The sequence below is a fragment of the Tachyglossus aculeatus genome, chromosome 21 (assembly GCF_015852505.1).
Source record: "Tachyglossus aculeatus isolate mTacAcu1 chromosome 21, mTacAcu1.pri, whole genome shotgun sequence".
In the NCBI taxonomy this organism is placed as follows: domain Eukaryota; kingdom Metazoa; phylum Chordata; class Mammalia; order Monotremata; family Tachyglossidae; genus Tachyglossus; species Tachyglossus aculeatus.
Window position 1 is genome coordinate 64,918,766 of NC_052086.1, and position 19,549 is coordinate 64,938,314.

Genomic DNA, 19,549 nt, shown 5'->3' on the forward strand with positions numbered 1-19,549 from the left:
AGCTGGGAGTAGAACTCAGGTCCTTCTGACTCCCAGGCTCATCTTCTATCCACTAGGCCACACTTGAAAAGGAAATGTGTCTGTAATAGTCTACTCTCCCAAGCACCTAATAAGTGTCTGTACACAGTAAGTGCTCAATAAATACAACTGACAGACTGACAAAACTCACTTATTCATCTGACCTAATTCCCTATGGGAAACTCCAGTGGTTAAGAGGGGAAAGGAAAATCTTCCTGCCATCAGGACATGCATTTGACTTTAAATCTCATCCTCAGCTGCACCTTCTCCAAACCAAAAGATAGCTCTATAAAAATTATACTTTATTTAGCATGTCATAATAACAATAATGATAATAATAATAAAATCATTATGGCATAGTAAGTGTAAGTGCTTACCCTGTGCCAAAAGCCATGCTAAACACTTCTACACTGTGAGCCCATTGTTAGATAGGGACCGTCTCTATATGTTGCCAACTTGTACTTCCCAAGCGCTTAGTACAGTGCTCTGCACATAGTAAGTGCCCAATAAATACGATTGAATGAATACACTATAATCAGTTTGGAGAATATGCCTGTCCCACATGGGGCTCCCAGTGAAAGAGAGAAAGAGAACAGTTATTTCATTGCCATTTTACAGATTTGGAAAATGAGGCACAGATAAGTTCAGTGACTTGCCCCAGGTCCTACATTAGGCATGTGGCGGAGCTGGTGTTAGACCCCAGGTCCCCTGACTCCCAAGCCTGTGCTCTCTCTGCTAGGTCAGAATGCTTATTTCTTTGCTTACCACTCTATTTCATTGGTACCATTAATTGTCCTAATTGGAATATAGATCAAAGAAGGTTGGTGAAGTCCAAAGTCTCCATACAGGATTGCAGGTCAAGGAGGGGGTATCCAGACCATCCAACAGTTCAAGAACAGATGGGATAAATTTTCCTCTTCACTGATGCTATTAAACTGTGTAACTTTCTCAAAGCATTTCAGTTGGACTGTGGAGGAGGAGTGATTCTTTTTTTTTTAAAGTCTGTTTGTTTGCTTCTTTTCTTAAACTGTCACAGACCACTCAGGTAATTGCCAGTTGGAGTAAAGAGTTGCCACACAAAAGAAGCTAAAGCCACTGTATCACTTTACTGTCTGAGGCTTTTCTATGTTTTCAAAGGCCAAAATGGGATTTTAAATACGTCTAAATGGCCTCCTCTCCTCACGGGTCAAGACAGGAACATGGGGAAAAGCTCAGCCAGCATTGAGCTCTTTGTAAAGCAAAAGCCTGCACAGCTACCTGAAACATCCTGTTTTTTTGACTGTATTCCTATACCCAAAGATCTGTTTGAATGGGGCAAAAACAACATGAACTGGCATAAAACATCAGAACGCAATTATTTCTTAGTAGCACCAAGAATTATTTTAATCATACATTGAAGGAATTTAAATAAGTCCTTTTGTGGTCATTTATAAGGATTAGCTAAAGCTTCTATTCCCTCTCAGGGTCTCACCTGCAGAGTTTCCAGTACTCTACCAGTCTCAACTGTGAGAGGGAGAGTCAAGCAGAGGACTACCCATTCCATTCCTAGCTTGGGCAGTGGCTAGTGAGTGGAAGGCAATCTACTACAAGTCAAAACTCACCTGTCTTGGGCAGCCATGGCGTGGGAGACAGTAGTGGGTGGAGACTCAAGTTCACTGTGCAGAAGGAGGCAATGGTAAACTACTTCCATATTTTTACCAAGAAAACTCTATGGATACACTACCAGAATGACTGCAGATGGAGGTGGGGCATTCTGGGAGAGATGTGTCCATGGTGTCGTTAGCTTCTACTTTGAGGCGTTAGACAGGGTTTTATGTTTTTTGTCTCATTTTCCTGGAAGAATGCATTCTGGGTGTGATTGGTCCTGATTGGTCCAAGAGTCTGCTAAATAGGCGGTTGATTCATATCTGGTCTTATCTTGTTCTGCTTCTTCACCACCTCTACCCTCACTCCATTTCTTTCTCCTCATGCATTGGTGTTCCAGGCAGCTGTTAACCCTCTGCAGCAGAGAATGGAAAGAGAAGGGAACCAGAAGAAGAGAAGGAAACAAAGAAATAAGTTATCTCCAATCCAACAGCAGTTAGGAAATCAGCTATAGGTAGCTGCTCTCTGCCGCCCTGCCAAGCAGGATAACATGCAAATGTCCAGGTTCCTGCTGTGGATTCTAAGGAGAAAACAATGATACAAAGCTTCCAGAGATCTTAGGTTTGTTAATACAGGGCATTCACAGTAGGTGTTGGATGTCTGTTTTAGTTTGTCCCAGACAGAATTAAACCCAAAACAGATATACTCAGTTCTTCTAGACCACAGGTTTGTGTTCCTGTGTACTATCTTGGTGTGGTACTCATCTGTCTTTAAAATCATGTGCCTGCAATTAGTCAAGCACTGTGCACATGAAAAACCAATTCTACTGACATACATATCCCTGTATTCAAAACAGGTTTGCAATGTTAATGTTCCCAAATTCTCTGACAGAATTCTAGTCAAAACATGAAGCTAAATCATACTGTATGTGATCCAACCAAATACATTTCCAGTAGTAGTAATAATACAACAATAACAATGATGGTATTTGTTAGTGTTTACTTTGTGTCAAGCACTAAGTACTGGGGTAGATACAAGTGAATTAGGTTGGACACAGTCCCTGTTCCACTTGGGGCTCACAGTCTTAATCCCCATTCTACAGATGAGGCACAGAGAAATCAAGTAACTTGCCCAAGGTCACACAGCAGACAAGTGACAGGGATGGCATTAGAACTCAGGTAGGAATTAGCTTCCTGTCCCTCATGGGGCTCACAATCTAAGAGGGGTCTCACTCAAAAATTCCTCTTTAAAATTACATATGTAGTGATCTTACTCAGCAGGTTATGTTCATTATTCAAGGAAGTTTTTCATAAAGAAAAAAGTCCAAATGAGATGCACAATATCAAATCTTTCTGGAGAATATTTGGAACTTCTTTAAATGAGGCTTGTTTTCTCTGTTGCAATGGCATTTTAAAGGCCTTGTGATTCAGATTATTATTATTATTAGTCAAATTATTTTAGAAAATCAGTAAAACCAAAACTGTGGAAATGAAACATCAAGCATTTTTTGTATCCCTCTCAATGTAAATAATATATGCATCTTCAATCAGTAAAGAATCAAAAAGCATCCTATTTACACTCTAGCACCCAACCTCTTATGCAAGAGATTTGCAAAATAAGCAAATATTGGTGTCAAAAAGAGTTGGTATTAATGTTCCTCCTCTCCATGTATTTTATCCTGGTGTTAGATATAATGTATGATAGCACTGACTCTCAGTCTTTTAAATAAACTATTTTTCACTCACAAGCAAATATGCATTCCTGCTTTGCTTGTGCTATTGTGATGGTTCACTGCTAATGCAACGAAAATGTACACATTACATGAACACTGAAAGAAAGGACCCATTTTGAAAATCATTGTACATTTGAATAAATGTCCCTTCTATTTGAAAATTATTCAGTCATGGCATTCTCCCAGCTAGATTAAGACATCACCTCTAATTATAACTGGGTACGTAGGCATTTATTTCATTGGGAAAAAAATGATTTCCAAAGCCACTGGAAAATGTATTAACAAAACACTAGCTCATTGGAGATTAAAATAAAACAGCCAAAACCTGTAAATCCACAGATCAATCATTCAATCAATGGAATTTATTGAGAGCTTGTGTATGCAGAACAGTGAATTAAGCCCTTGGGAGAGTATAAAAAAAAAGTGGCCAGTCTCCATGCTCTATGGGTGGACAAACATTGCTCTGACTCTTAAAAAGAAACATCATCAATTATTACTATTTAATCAATATTCTGTGAAGAGCACTGGACCAAATGCTTAGGAAAGTACAACTAAATAACTAAGAATGCAAATAAAATTAGAAAATTCAACCTCATAGCTCGTTTCTATATAGTGCTTCTTTGTGACTGAAGGATTTTAGATAAATGAGAGCTATACTGTAAAATACAAATCAATTCAAATGAAACATAGATAAGATAAAACATTAGAAAATCACATGCTTGAAATGGTGAAGCCAGATATTGTGTGAAGCATTCAGAACCAAAGACATTGAACCACAGAAAAACCTCATTAATTCAGAATTTCTGATTATTCGATCCCCTGTCTTCCTTTGGCCTTCTGATTGCTGTCAAAGTATAGGTTGTAACAAAGGTTTACTTAGAAGTGGTTCAATCAATCAATCAATCAATCATATTTATTGAGAGCTAGCTGAGTGCCAAGCACTATATGAAGCAGTTGGGAGAGTACAATATCAATGTCATATTTATTGAGCACTTACTATGTGCAGGGCACTCCACTAAACTCTTGGGAAAGTAGAATATAATAGAGTTAGTAGACATATTCCCTGCCCACAAAGAGCTTACAGTCTAGAGGGGTAGATAGACATTAACATTAATAAATGTTACAGATATGTACATAAGTGATGTGGGACTGAGTCGGGGTGAATAAAAGGTGCACATCCAAATGCAAGGGCATTGCAGAAGGGAATGGAATAAGAGGAAATGAGGGCTTAGTCAGGGAAGGCCTCTTGAAGGCGATGTGCTTTTAATAAGGCTTTGAAGGTGGGGAGAATGATCGTCTGACTGATATGAAGAGGAAGGGCTTTGCAGGCCAGAGGCGAGGGTTCAGCAGTGAGGTAGATGAGATCAAGGTACAGTGAGTAGGTTGGCATTAGAGGAGTGAAGTGTGCAGGATTGGTTGTAGTAGAAATCAGGGAAGTGAAGTAATGGTGGGCAAGGTGATTGAATGCTTTAAAATCTATGGCAAGGAATTTCCGTTTGATGTGGAGGTGTATGGGCAACCACTGGAGGTTCTTGAGGCAAGGTGTATTGGATAGAGCAGGGCCCTGAAAGTCAGAAGGTCATGAGTTCTAATCCCGGCTCCACCACTTGTCTGATGTGTGACTTTGGGCAAGTCACTTCACCTCTCTGGGCCTCAATTCTCTCATCTGTAAAATGGGGATTGAGACTGTAAAACCCACATGGGAAAGGGACTGTGTACAATCTCATTAGAGAAGCAGCGTGGCTTACTGGAAAGAGCACGGGCTTGGGAGTCAGAGGTCGTGGTTTCTAATTCCAGCTCCATCACTTGTCAGCTGTGTAACTTTGGGCAAGTCATTTCACTTCTCTGTGCCTCAGTAACCTCATCTGTAAAATGGGAATTAAGACTGTGAGCCCCACGTGGGACAACCTGACTACTTGTATCTACCCCAGTGCTTAGAACAGTGCTTGGCACATAATGAGCGCTTAACAAATATATCATTATTATTAGAGAAGCAGCATGGCTCAGTGGAAAGAGCACGGGCTTGGGAGTCAGAGGTCATGGGTTCAAATCCCAGCTCCACCGCTTGTCAGCTGTGTGACTTTGGGCAAGTCACTTGACTTCTCTGTGCCTCAATTACCTCATCTGTAAAATGAGGATTAAGATTGTGAGCCCCACATGGGACAAACTGATCACCTTGTGTCCTCCCCAGAGCTTAGAACAGTGCTTGGCACATAGTAAGTGCTTAACAAATACCAAAATTATTATTATTATTATTATTTGCTTGTGTCCAACCCAGCACCTAGTACAGTTCCTGGCACATAGTGAGCACTTAACAACCACAATTATTATAATTACTGAGGTACTGAAAAACATGGAATGAACAGTTTTGTAGAAAGATGATCTGGCAGCAAGGTGAAGTATGCTCTGGAATGGGGAGAGACAGGAGGCTGGGGGGTCAGCAAGGTGGCTAATGCAGTAATCAAGAAAGGATAGGACAAATGCTTAGATTAATATGATACCAATTTGGATGGAGATGAGAGGGCAGATTTTATCAGTGTTGTGAATGTTGTACTGATAGGATTTGGTGACAGATGAATATGTGGGTTGAATGATATGAGTCTAAGCTTGTTGTGGGCACACAATAAGCACTCAGTAAATATGATTGAATGATTGACTGTTATAGGGAGACAGGGAGAATGGTGGTGCTCTCTAAAGTGATGGTAAAGTCAGGGGAGAGCAGAGTTTGGGTGGCAATATGAAAAATTCTGTTTTGGACATGTTTAAGTTTGAGGTGTCAGTGGGACATCCACGTCGAGATGTCCTGAAGGCAAAGGGGAATATGAGACTGCAGAGAGGGAGAGAGATCAGGCCTGGAGGTGAAGATTTGGGAATCATCTGCATAGTTGAAGTCATGGGAGCGAATGGGTTCTTTCTAGAGAGTGGATGAAGATGGAGACTAGAAGGGGACCCAGAACCGAAACCTGAGGGACTCTAAATTAAAGGTTGGGAGGCAGAGGAAGAGCCTGTGAAAGAGACTGAAAATGAGCGGCCAGAAAGATAAGAGGAGAACCAGGAGAAGACAGGATCATTGTAGCCGAAGTTGGACTATGTTTCCAGGAGAAGGGGGTGGTTGACAGTGTCAAAGGCAGCTGAGAGGTTGAGAAGGACTAGGATAGAGTAGAGGCCTTTGGATTTGGCAAGAAGGTGACCTTTGAGAGGGCAGTTTTGGTGGAGCAAAGTGGGTGGAAGTCACATTACAGGAGAGAATTAGAGGAGGAGAAATGGAGGCGGCAGGTCTAGATAATTTGCTCAAGGAGTTTGGAGAGGAATAATAAGAGGGATATAGGGCAATAACTGGAGAGAGCTGTGGGAACAAGGGAGGTTTTTTTTGTAGGATGGGGAGACATGAATGTGTTGAATAGTAAAGCCAGTAAAATTGCAACAGGAGAAGCAATTGGAGACATTATTGAAGGGTATGGAGACATTTCTCTAAGTAGATGTAAAGAAAGTAAGAGGAAAAGAGACAGTCAGCCCAGACATCAGAGAAAGACTCAACAGCACAACCACAAAGACACACCAACACATTCAAATGTCCAGGGACACCTATTCACCCTATTGTAATAGGATTTTAAAAATGACTCTAAAAATTCAGGCTTTTTTCTCCTTTAGATGAGTCTCCTATTTCATCCAAATTAGTGAGGTTTTCCTGCCAAAATCAGGTTCTTAATATGCAAAAGAAATTCATTTCTTAATTAGTGCTTAGGGTCATTAACACTGCATTTACAAATGCATGCACAGTGCCCTCTAGAGACATCTTTCCAGAGCTGTAAAGGCTGGGCACTTTCCAGTCTTGTCATGTGGAAGCTTGAATAGACTCTCGGGAACATTGGTGCTAATTCAGTTGGGGGCATTGGTTTTTGAACTGGACAATTGGCTTTGCTTATCCTAGGCTTCTGATAAGGCTTGAGTATTTCCAGTTAGGGCTAAGGGCCCAAATGGTGGCTTATAGACCTGTTAGCTCTTTGAATCATCATACTCACTGTGGTATGCTATTGATGCCTGTCTACTTGTTTGGTTTTATTGTCTGTCTTCCCCCTTCTCGACTGTGAGCCCGTTGTGGGGTAGGGATTGACTCCATCTGTTGCCGAATTGTACTTTCCAAGTGCTTAGTACAGTGCTCTGCACACAGTAAGTGCTCAATAAATACGATTGAATGAATGAATGAACAAATGGTATTTGTTAAACACTTATAATAATAATAATAATGGCATTTATTAAGCACTTACTATATATAAAGCACTGTTTTAAGCATTGGGGAGGTTAAAAGGTGATCAGGTTGTCCCACGGAGGGCTCACAGTCTTAATCCCCATTTTACAGATGAGGTAACAGCCACAGAGAAGTTAAGTGACTTGCCCAAAGTCACACAGCTGACAATTAGCAGAGCCGGGGTTTGAACCCATGACCTCTGACTCCAAAGCCCGTGCTCTTTCCACTGAACCACGCTGCTTCTCTACAGTGCCAAGCACTGTACTAAGCAGTGGAGGAGCTGCAGGATGATCAGGCTGGATGCAGTCCTTGTCCCACATGGGCTCACAGTCTAATCCCCTGCAAAATCCTTACCCACTTTCTGTTCCTGTAAACAAAAGAAAAAGTGGGTAACTCTGCTCAGTGCTGACCCCTGCTAAGTGCTGGCCAATGCTCATCCCATGCCAGGTCAACTGGAAAAGTGCTTAGCCAGGTGGCCTTCTTTCTCTTGATATTTGAAGAGAAGGTGGTCACCATTTGAGTTGGCCCCAGTTGGCTCCAAGGGGGTCCTGGACAAGATAGCTGGAGACTGGCAAGGCTGGGGTCATCCAAATAATTGTTTGTATTGATTGAGCACTTACTGTGTGCAGAGCACAGTACTGAGCGCTTGGGAGCATACAGCACTGCAATATGACAGAGACATTTCCTGCCCACATTGAGCTTACAGCCTAGAGATGGCTCCTACCCTCTGGGCCTCAGCCCTATCTCCTGGGAGGATACGCTTGCATAAGGGCCCTACTTCTTTGTGCAGGGCCAAAATAGACCAAGGACCAAAAAAACCCATGCAACCAGGGAGGCCGATCCCAGCTCTTGCTGTCCTCATGCTTTTATCTTGTCTAACTTGCCACCGATCTTTCACCCACGTCATGCCTTTGGCCAGAATGCCCTCCCTCTCCATATCTGACAATCAAATACTCTCCCTTCATTCAAAGCCTTAATGAAGGCACATCTCCACCAAGAGGCCTTCCCTGACTAAGCCCTCATTTCTTTTTGTCACACTTTTTGCATCTCCCTGACTTGCTGCCACCCTCAGCTCCACAGCACATATGTACATATCTGTAATTTATTTATTCATATTAATGTCTGTCTCCCCCTCAAGACTTTAAGCTCAATGTGAGCAGGGAATGCGTCTGTTATATTGTGATATTGTACTCTCCAAATCTCTTAATTCACTGCTCTGCACACAGTAAGTGATCAATAAATACAATTGATTGATTGATTCATCCCCTTTCCTCCATATTTCCTCCTGTCTTCCCAGATCTTCCAGTACACCAATCTCTAAGATGCATGGAGCGAAGCTATTGTCTACAAATGCGTATGGGTCTACATATTACATAGCTGAAAACAAAGGATTTATTAACTCGAATAAATTAGGGGACATTTTGCCTGTAAATTTGCTAACCAATCAATTGTGATTATTGAGTGCTTTTTTAAAAAATGATTTAAGGACAGTAAATGTGCCAGGTACTGTACTAAGAACTAGGGTAGATAGAAGCTAATCAGGTTGGACACAGTCCTTGTCCTACCTGGGGCTCACAGTCTTAATCCCCATGGTACAGATGAGGTAACTGAGGCATAGAGAAGTGAATCGTCTTGCTCAAGGTCTCACAGCAGACAAGCAGTAAATCTGGGATTAGAACCCAGGTCCTTCTGACTCCCAGGACCATAGTCTATCCATTAGGCCATGTTGCTTACTGTAAGCACTGGATTAAGCACTTGGGAGAATACAATATAACAGAGTTGGTAGATGTGTTCCCTGATCCCAGTAAGCACTTATTGATGGTTATACTGCATCAACAAGTAAATCTTCCTCAACACCACCAACAATAAGGTTTTCACCATCACCATAATTATAAACCTAGTGTCACCTTGGGTGTGGAATCCTATTTAGTGTTTATTGAACGTTAGTAGTACACAGTCCCTACTTGTAATTCAATGGAAGTGAAAATCGTGAACATATTTGGAACACATTTTGTGTGCATGAATCTGTCTTCAGGCTAGTGTTTGTGTATTTGTGGTCTAGTAGAGTATGTTTTATTGCATTAGGTTAGAGCGGTAAATTCCAAGGTTCATTTTCCCCCTACGGGATAGAAGTTATTTTGCACTTTCAAGAAGAGATGGAAACATTCAGTCTTCCTTTGAGAACAACATGTGATAGCATCAAAAAGATAGGCATTATTTTTAGCTCCTTTGCCTGGAGGGAAAGAAAGAAAATGGTTCCTTTTCTTAAGGTTAAGCTGTGACCAGAGGAAGTATAAGGGGAAGTGTTGTGTTGCTGAGAGTAGTAAGAAAAATAGTCAATATTTCAGAAAGAGAATGTAAGGATGGGAGGTCAAGGGAACAGAAAGCTGTAAACAGCTGAAAAAATTCAGGCAATTGAATCAATCAATATATCAATGGCACTCACTGAGAGTTTACATGTGTAGAGGAGTGTATTAAGCACTTGGGAGAGTATGACAGAGTCAGTAGACTTGGTTAAAAAGAACTTTACGAACATCTATGCACAACTCATTAACTCTTGCTAATTTCTTTTTCTAATTGGCACATTTAGCCTGGCTTGCCTGATTCACTATCTTTGCTTTGCCAGTTAGGTCTTGGAGTGCCACAAAAGTAGAGACTGAGGAATAGGAGGCTTTAATTCCCATTGAAATAACTGACGAGAATATTCCCAACCATCTCAACAACAACAACAACAACAAAAAAAAAAATTAGCGTTCATTTTACTTGTCTTTGTATTAGGAGTGGTTAATCTCTTGTCACTTTAACTTCTGTTTCCATTCAGGAAGCCAAGAGGTTTGGGGCTCAGAATTATGCATTTCACTTTTTATTCACCTTCTAATTAAACTGGCTGAATCATAAGATTTCTGTTTTTTGTTGTTTTTACTGTAGACCTCACTTCAGTACCTTGAAAAATGGATACACATTTCCTCTTTTCACAAGACTCGATTTGATTTTCTTTTGTTCCCATCCTAATGTTACAATCACAATCAAATCAGACAGAAACTCTTTAAAGTAATGGAATGGAAAGACAGCTTTTAAGGTCTATTAGCCTCATTATTCACCAGAATAAATTTGGATCAGGCAATGTAAACAGCAGCTATGCTCTAAGTAATCACTCTTTCAAGATACTCTGGCTTGCCACCTTCATTTCAAAAGCAGGAATCTGATCAAAAATTCAATTTCTCAGTTTCTAAGGAGCATTACAGCATGAAAGTGTCCACAGATGTTTGGTGAACAGTGCCAAAACTATATGCACACTTAAGGGTTATTAGCTATTCCAACTCTTCTAGTAGTTAGTTTTTATCCTTTTTATTATTATTATTACTTCAGCATTCCGAAGCTGAATTCATGTTCCCTCTGGAGGAGAAAATATTAATTTCATTTTGTGATTCTCCAAGAAGGCGTTGACAAATACTGCAAGATTTAGAAGTCAATGAAAGACACCAAAATTATGTGATATTTTAACTTGACAGTGTTTCTAGAAGTGCTCTGTAGGGAACACAAACTAAAGACATGTTAAAATCTCAAATATGTAGGATGTGGATGTCGATTCTTTTTATATTTTTATGGTGAAAGCAGTTTGAGAGTAATGACTCTTTGAAAGCCTTCAGAATATGCCATTTGAATCTGATAGCTGCTTCATCAGCACCATCATGGCTGGTCCAATATACCATTACCTTAATGAGAACCCTCAATAGGAGTTGGCTTGTGAACCATAGAATCAAATTTCCAGACAGATCATGAATATAGCCGGTTAGTGATTACTTAATGTTCAGGGTCAGCCTGCCTATGAGAGCTCGAAATTATTTTTCCAGACCACCTTCTTCCCCTAGGAAATTAAGCCTTAAACATAGCCCAGAGTACAGTGCACTGCACCAAGTGCATGCTTAATAAATGTTATTACAACTACTACTCTTTGTGGGTAGGCACCAAAGAACAAAGCTCAAAGTGAGGTAGAGCTGATGGGCCACCACTTACTAACTCATTTTCAGACCAAGAGTTATGAAGAAAGAAACTATCCAATGCTCCTGACCCATAGGAGGTCTGTACCAAAGCCAAGAGGGAGGTGAACACCTGCAGAGGGGCAAACTAGGAAACACCCTACTTAAATTATGCATCCAAGGGAAGGGAGGGGTGGGAGACTGCTTTCCTCTGGGACAGCAAGCTCTCTCTGAGATTGCTATATTGTACTCTCCCAAGTGCTTAGTACAGTGCTTATCACCCAGGAAACACTCAATAAATACGATTGAATGAATGAATGAAGCCCCATTTCAAGCTCAAAGGATATTGCTGTTAGGTCATCCCCAAGGGTAAAAATAAAAGATTCCTGCCAGAATGCAGGCAGTGATTTGTGGCAGGAGGGCATCCTGTAGCGGGGACACAGGAGGAAACCTTTGCTGGCCCCCACAGGTTCCCAGGATGGAAAGGGGAATACATGGTGTTGGCAGAGGGCTTAGAGTGGAACCACCATTTTGCCTCCACCCTCTCCAGGATCTAGCTCTGACTTCTGGCAACCAAGAAAGAGAAGGGACTTGGGGAAGGAATGGGGTCAGCAGCCCATCCCCAAGCCGGGTCACGACCAGCTAGCCAAAATGGCTATCAAGGATCCATTTTCATCCTGGGACCTTTTCTTTTACCAGGGCTGAGTTATTTGCCCAGTCCAGCTTCACTGGTCTTTCCAAATGCAGTACTGTTGTGGGCCACATATACCCAGAACAGAAACAATTTGGTGCATCATATAGGCATTTGCCTAGTTCCATCATTATTATTTTTAAAATCCTACTTTTCTCTCAATTATCCAGGCCACAGCAGGGTCTGAGAAGCAGTGTGGCTTACTGGAAAAAGCACAGGCTTGGGAGTCAGAGGTCATGGGTTCTAATCCCGGCTCTGCCACTTGTCAGCTGGGTGACTTTTGACAAGTTACTGAACTTCTCTGTGCCTCAGTTCCCTCATCTGTAATATGGGGATTAAGTCTGGGAGTCCCACGTGGGACAACCCGATTACCTTGTATATACCTTAGCATTTAAACAGTGCTTGGCACATAGTGAGTGCTCAACAAATACCACCATCATCATCATCATCATCTTAGCCTGAATTACCCAAGTATTTTTTCTCAAATAGTTCTTGCCCACCGTCACACTTTGTTCTCCCTAGCTAACCAAAGCCCAACCTTGGGTTCATCCTTCTCATTATGCTTCTGACTTGGTGTGGGTTGACACTCGCTTTGGCCAGAGAAAGATAACGTATGGTCATAAGTTCATTCAATCATATTTACTGAACGTTTCCTATATGCAAAGCACTGTACTAATCACTTGAGCGAGTACAACAATAAACAGACACATTCCCTGTTTGGGAAGCTCGGGACCACAACTAAGCAGATGGCCCATCCCAACTAAATCTGAGCCAGCCCTTTAAGAATGAACTGTTAGAGGAAGTTCACGCTCTGTGAACACTGCTCACATCATCTGTTATTGCAGCTGGGAAAATGGTGATATGAACGGACTACATTTCCCCAATTGTACACAGACCAAGTCTCACCTTCCATGAGGAGGAAGAGCAAACCCATTCTGTCTCTCAGATGCAGATCTTCATGCTGTTCCTTTGTACCACTGGTAGGATTTACCTCTGCCAAATATCCTAGAGAGACCTTGCTCCTGGGCAGTGGAAACTCTGTCTCTAAAACGATGCTCAGACTTAACAGCACCCTATTACAGGTAGAAATCGATCACCACTGGTTACAGGATTAACTCCCTGGCACAGAGCATGAAAAAATAAATAAAAATAAAAAAGAGGAAGAAGGGAGGGGTGAGAGACTTGTAAATCCTCAAAGAAATAACTGCGGAATGACTGTTTCTGCTTTTCATCTTGCTTAAGAGTTCAGCTAGAGTTTACTCATGGTTTCCCTCTGAACTAGGCTTTCTCCACCACAGAGTCAGGGAGAGAAGCCCTCGAGGAGAGACACTGCTCAGCTGTTAAGTGTAGAGAAATAACACGCCTGAATCCTCAAGAACCCGTCTCTGTGGGATGGGTCAATTTGATGGAGGATCTAGTTCATTAAGTGCTCTAATGTGAATTTTACACCACCATTAGGAATAAATTGATTGATTCTTTGTTTAAAAAAAGGAGTACAGGTTGTAGATTTGTCTCCTCTCGGCACAGCCATCATCCTTAATGGTCTCCAGAAAAGGATTTTACAGACCAAAAGATTAAAAATGATCTGCCCTTGGATTCAAGCCAAGGCACAGCAATGAAGGGCAGTTTGGTGGCCTAGGATACCTAAAGTGATCAAACAAATCTCATGACTTTCCCCTCTATTTTCCCCTAGAGAGAAGGAAAATGTGCCTACAGTGAAATGTCCCAAAATCCTGGACAAATTCCAATGGTCAGTTTCCAAAAATTAAAATTAAAATCAAACCATCTAAAACCTCAGCCATCCAAAAAAAAAAAAACTAGGTCTAGCTCTACCAGTCAACAAGCTTGGTTAAACTCACCAGAGCTCTTCCTCTTGAACAGATAGTTCTAGAGTCAGTCTCAACCAATCCATTAATTGATCATTAGTATTAATTGACCAGCTACTCTGGGCAGAGTCAGTCAGTGAGTCAATCATATTTATTAAGCACTTACTGTGTGCAGAGCACTGTTCTAAGTATTTGGGGGAGTATAGTAAAGCAATATAACAGACACATTCCCTGCACACAACGGACTTACAGTCTAGAGGGGAAGACAGACATTAATATAAATAAAATTCCAGATATGTACACAAATGCTGCAGTGCTGTGAAGGGGGATGAATAAAGGGAGCAAGTCAGGGTGATGTAGAAGGGAGTGTGAGAAGAGGAAAGGAGGACTTAGTCAGAGAAGGCCTCTTGGATGAGACATGCCTTCTATAAGGCTTTGAAGGTGGGGAGAGTCATTGTCTGTCAGCTGTGAAGAGGGAGAGTGTACCAGGCTGGAGGTAGGATGTGGGCAAAGCACTGTTCTTAGCACTTGGGAGAATAAAATAAACAGACATGACCCCTGCCCTCAAGGAGCTTACAATCAAGCAGGGAATGCACTAAAATAAAATTTACATACAGAAGGAAGAAGAAAATGGGAAAATGTACTTGAGTTAGTGTAATATAGTCTTAAATGGAGAGTTAGAATTGACACCGAGTCAGTACTCAAGCTAATCTTGTGTACACTCAGGTCACTGACCACTCTCCTGGGCTCTATGTGGTGGGACATGGCCTAGATTGACATGAGTCACCTGTGGCCCAAGCTTGTAATAATATTCAAGGTAAGTACTGTGGTTTTGCTATCCACAAGAGCTGGAGGCAGAATTAGAACTGGGGATTTCAGTGCTAGGCACCCGGGGACAGGTAAGAGATGAAGAGGATGTGATCCCTGCCTATGAAGACCCTATACTCTAATGGGAGGACAATAGGCAAAAACTGCTTTACATGTGTGTCATTCTGGACCTGCCCAGTCTGAAAAACTACTTGCTAGGCTCCACCAACTTGCACTAAAGGGATGTTTTCTCATTCCTATGTTGTCTTCATGAAATATTGTGCTCATACTTTTCTTCCTATTTCTGAAATGGTGGGTAGAAATTCAAGGAAACCCTGCCAATGGGAGAACCTCCATTGTTTTGCTAAAACAAACAAGAAGCCCTGCTGTTCTAACACCTACCAGAAACCACACACTTCATTCCACACTGTGCAAGATATCAAATCACCACCCCCATGCCAGGGCCTGGGAATCAGAAGGTCATGGGTCCTAATCCCGGCTCCACCACATGTCTGCTTTGTGACCTTGGGCAAGTCACTAAAATTCTCTGGGCCTCAGTTACCTCATTTGTAAAATAGGGATTAAGAATGTGAGCCCTTTGTGGGCTAGGGACTGTGTCCAACCTAACTTGTATCTACCCTAGTACTTAGAACGGTGCTTGGCACACAGTAAGCATTTAACAAGTACCATGATTATTATCATTCTTTCCCTCCTGTCCTCCCCTCTGGAGGCTCCTAGGTAACAAAATCAGTGAAATCAACGATATTACTAATTTTAATCATATTTGTTAAACACTTACTTTGTGCCATGCATTGTACTAAGTGCTGGAGTAGATCAAAGATGATGATGATATGATGATTATTATTGTATTTGTTAAGCACTTACTATGTATCAAGCACTGTACTAAACACTGAGTTAGATACAAGATACCCAGATCCTACATGGGACTCACAGTAGGAGGGAGAGAAAGTATTTTGCAGGTGAGAGAACTGAGGCACAAAGAAGTTAAGTGGTTTGTCCACATCACAGGTAAATACCAAATGGTGGAGCTGGGATTAGAACCCAGGTCGTCTAATTCCCAGGCCTGTGCTCTTTCCATTAGGCCACATGGGCTTTTCCACTACTTCTACTAATTCACCTGTCATAAATAACTTCCTAACTAGAAATGTAAAACTGATAGATCTGACTAAATTTTAACTCCCCTCACCTTTAAAAATATATTTTATATATTTTTCCCTACTTTAAAAACAAATTAATGAGGCTTTCTAAATGCAGCATTGAAAAGAATGGCCTTAAATAATACCAAAAATTATCATCATCATTAATTATCTCAGCTTTCTGGCATGCCTTGTCATTTCCTTTTGTAAATGATCAATTAAAACTGCCAGGTTGCTTCATTTCTCTGATTCATAAGTTCAGTTTCTGCTTTGAAATGGGGGAAAAGATTTGGGGTGAAAAGAAAAACATGTATAACATTTTTCAGTGTTTTAAACTTTACTTGCCAAGAAACAAAAAAGAAATGGGTTTCAGACAGCTATTATATAATGACAGTAATTTTGAGAAATGAGTAGTGTCCAGAGAAACCCAATTAAAGTGTAATAAATTTTGTGCTTCGGGGGATGGGGAAGAATTCTAGGAATTGCTTTGGAACAAAGTTTTAGGCAGTAACATGGGAAAAGTGCTGAGTTAATCAAACAGAGGACAATGTTTTTAAGATGGCTTTTCTAATTACTTTCCCCCATTAGACTCTAAAGTAACTGACAGCCTTTCTGTCAGGTCCAGATTAGCAGGTGACTGAGGGGTTTTTTTCTGTGCCTCCTTCGGTCTAGTGTTGTGTCAGAGATGGCAAAAATAACACCTCTCTGACTCTTGGGTACGCATCCACTTGTAGAGGTTATAGAAACAGCACACTGGTATTGCAAAGAAGCTAAGTGTCCTAGTGGAAAGAGCATAGGCCTGGGACTCAGAAAGGGGCCTAAGTTTGAATCCTGACTCCACCACATGCCCGTTTGGTGACTTTGGACAAGTCATTAAACTTCACTCTGTCTCAGTTTCCTCATCTGCAAAATGGGGATGAAATCCTTGTTCTTCCTCCCCTTTGGAATGTGAACGCCATGTGGGATGGAGACTGTGTCTGATAGGATCATTTTATATCTATCCTAGTGCTCAGTGTAATGAGTGGCACAGAGTAAGCATTTTGAAAATGCTGCAATTACTATTCTGCAGCAATCAGCCATTAGGGTCCCCAGAGTTCAGATTCAGACTGGAACCTTTAGGATGGTTGATGTCTAATTGTGTCAAACCTAAAGGATCGACCTGTGGGTGGAAATCTCCTGGCATAATCTGAGGCTTTCCCAGAACTGCACCTGGCTTCGGGCCTGGGAGTTAAAAGGAATTGAGTTCTAATCCCAGCACTGATACTTGTTTGCTGTGTGACCTTGGGCAAGTCACTTCACTTATCTGTGCCTCAGTTACCTCATTTGTAAAATGAGGATTAAGACTAATTAAGACTGTTAATGTGGGGCAACCTGATTAGCTTGTATCGATCCCAGCGTTTAGTACAGTGCTTGACACAGAGTAAGCGCTTAACAAACACCATGGTCATCTGGCCCGGCATAACCCAAATGCTCCCTTCACTTGCTAATCAACTCACTTTCATCATTCCTCTCAAGTCATTGTTAGTTGCTCCTCACTGTTCTCCATTCACACAGTTCCTCCAGCTTCTAACTCCCTTTACAAATCTGACAGACCACAGCTCTCCCCACATTCAAACCCTCCTAAAATCCCACCTCATCCAACAAGCCTTCCCTGATTCATCTCCCATCACCCTTAGTCATGTCATCCCTTCAGGCAACTCAGCACTCATAGACAGATAGATGATACATTATATAAAATATGTACTCGGTCATGTATTTTGATGACTCCTGCAAATATTTTATCTGTGTCTCCCCCATTAGATGGGAACCCCCTTGAGGGCAGGGAACACATTACTTACTTATTCTAAACTTCCCATATGTCTAATACAGTGCACTGAACTCTATAATGAGTACTTAATTAATACTACTGCTACCTGTAGCCTTTGCGCTGAATTCTTTGCACTCTTTAGTCAATGTCACAGGAGGTGTCCTTCTGTAAACCACTTGAAGAGCTGTCTAATTTCCCTCAGCCCTAACCCAGGCACAGTTTTTAAAATAGGATGTGGAATTGTATTCATGAGTTACCTGGAGCTCCCAAGCTACCCCATTAATAATTTATCAAATAAAAATGTGGTTTCAGTATCTTTTGGTTTAACATAACAAAACATTATCTGAAGGGCTATTTACATAGAAGAGAATACTTTATAGGAAATGGAATGTGGCTGCAAAGGCAAAAGAAAATATCAAGTACAAAAGGTCATTTTGTCAGTAATATTTTGGGCAGACGGTCATATTAAATGGTTTTCATCCACAGAAAGATCAGAGTACTAAAAGAGACAATTACAGTACACAATTTGAGAGTACCACAGCAATCAGTTGCCAAGGCTACAAAGTATGTGGCAAAATAAGGTGTTTATACTGATAAAGCCCTATTGACTTTAGTCTTGTAAATTGTTTTCACTTTCTAAGCCCCTACCTCAAAGAACTGTAATTCCATTCACTGGGGAAAAGATATTGTTGAGTAGACATCACCCCTGAAAGATATAAATACTAACCAAATTCATTTATTCAGTTAACATCAGGTGTATATTAATTAAATATGCCCTTTTCCCTCCCCAAAGACCAACTACCAAGATGGAAGCGCAAAATAGCCAGAAATAGAACACCTTCCTGGTAAAGTGTGGGACAAAGACCACAACAGCTACAAAAACAGCTATTCTGGTAACTTCCCACTAGACCTGGGTTCTAGTCCCAGCTTAGTTACTTGCCTGCTTTGTGACCTTGGACAAGTCACTTAACTTCTTTGTGCCTCAGTTTCCTCACTTGTAAAATGGGGACAATACTTTTCTACCTCCTACTTAGAATGTGAGCCCCACGTGGAACAGGGACTGTGTCCAACCTGATTATCTTGCATCTATTCCAGTGCTTAGTACCATGTTTGGTGAGGACTTAAATGCCAAATCATTATTACCACTGGCCTGTGGCATTAAAATACTGCACCAACACTACACTGCAGTCCCTTTGGCCAGAAATAGCTTTTGAATGTAAAATTATCACGTGTACGTCACAACGTGTTGCAGCCCTGCCTGCCTCCTCACTTATTGCACCCAGAGCCCCAGCAGTACATGACTGACATGGACAGGAGAATGCTAGTGGCCCTGCACAAATCACTAGCACTATTAACAATTCCTCTGCACAGATCCTGGGGAACAAAATCTTCATTGCTGAAAAGAATAATAATAATAATGGCATTTGTTAAGCGCTTACTATGTGCAGAGCACTGTGCTAGGCACTGGGAGGGATACAAGGTGATCAAGTTGTCCCACATGGGGCTCACAGTCTTAATCCCCATTTTACAGATGAGGTAACAGGTTCAGAGAAGTTAAGTGACTTGCCCAAGGTCACACAACAGACATGTGTCGGAGCAGGAATTCAAACCCATGACCTCTGACTCCAAAGCCCGTGCTTTTTCCACTGAACCACGCTGCTTCTCTAAGAAGCTTTCCCCTAATTTTCAGGGCAAAAC

The 19,549-nt window shown here is 41.4% G+C and overlaps 1 non-coding gene across 1 annotated transcript; it reads left to right on the top strand.

The window, feature by feature from the left end:
* Positions 1 to 1,471: 1,471 nt before the first annotated feature.
* LOC119943008 lies at positions 1,472 to 1,609 on the top strand. Its single transcript, XR_005455496.1, has one exon. It is a non-coding gene; the product is annotated as a small nucleolar RNA SNORA7 (small nucleolar RNA).
* The last annotated feature ends 17,940 nt before the right edge of the window (positions 1,610 to 19,549 follow it).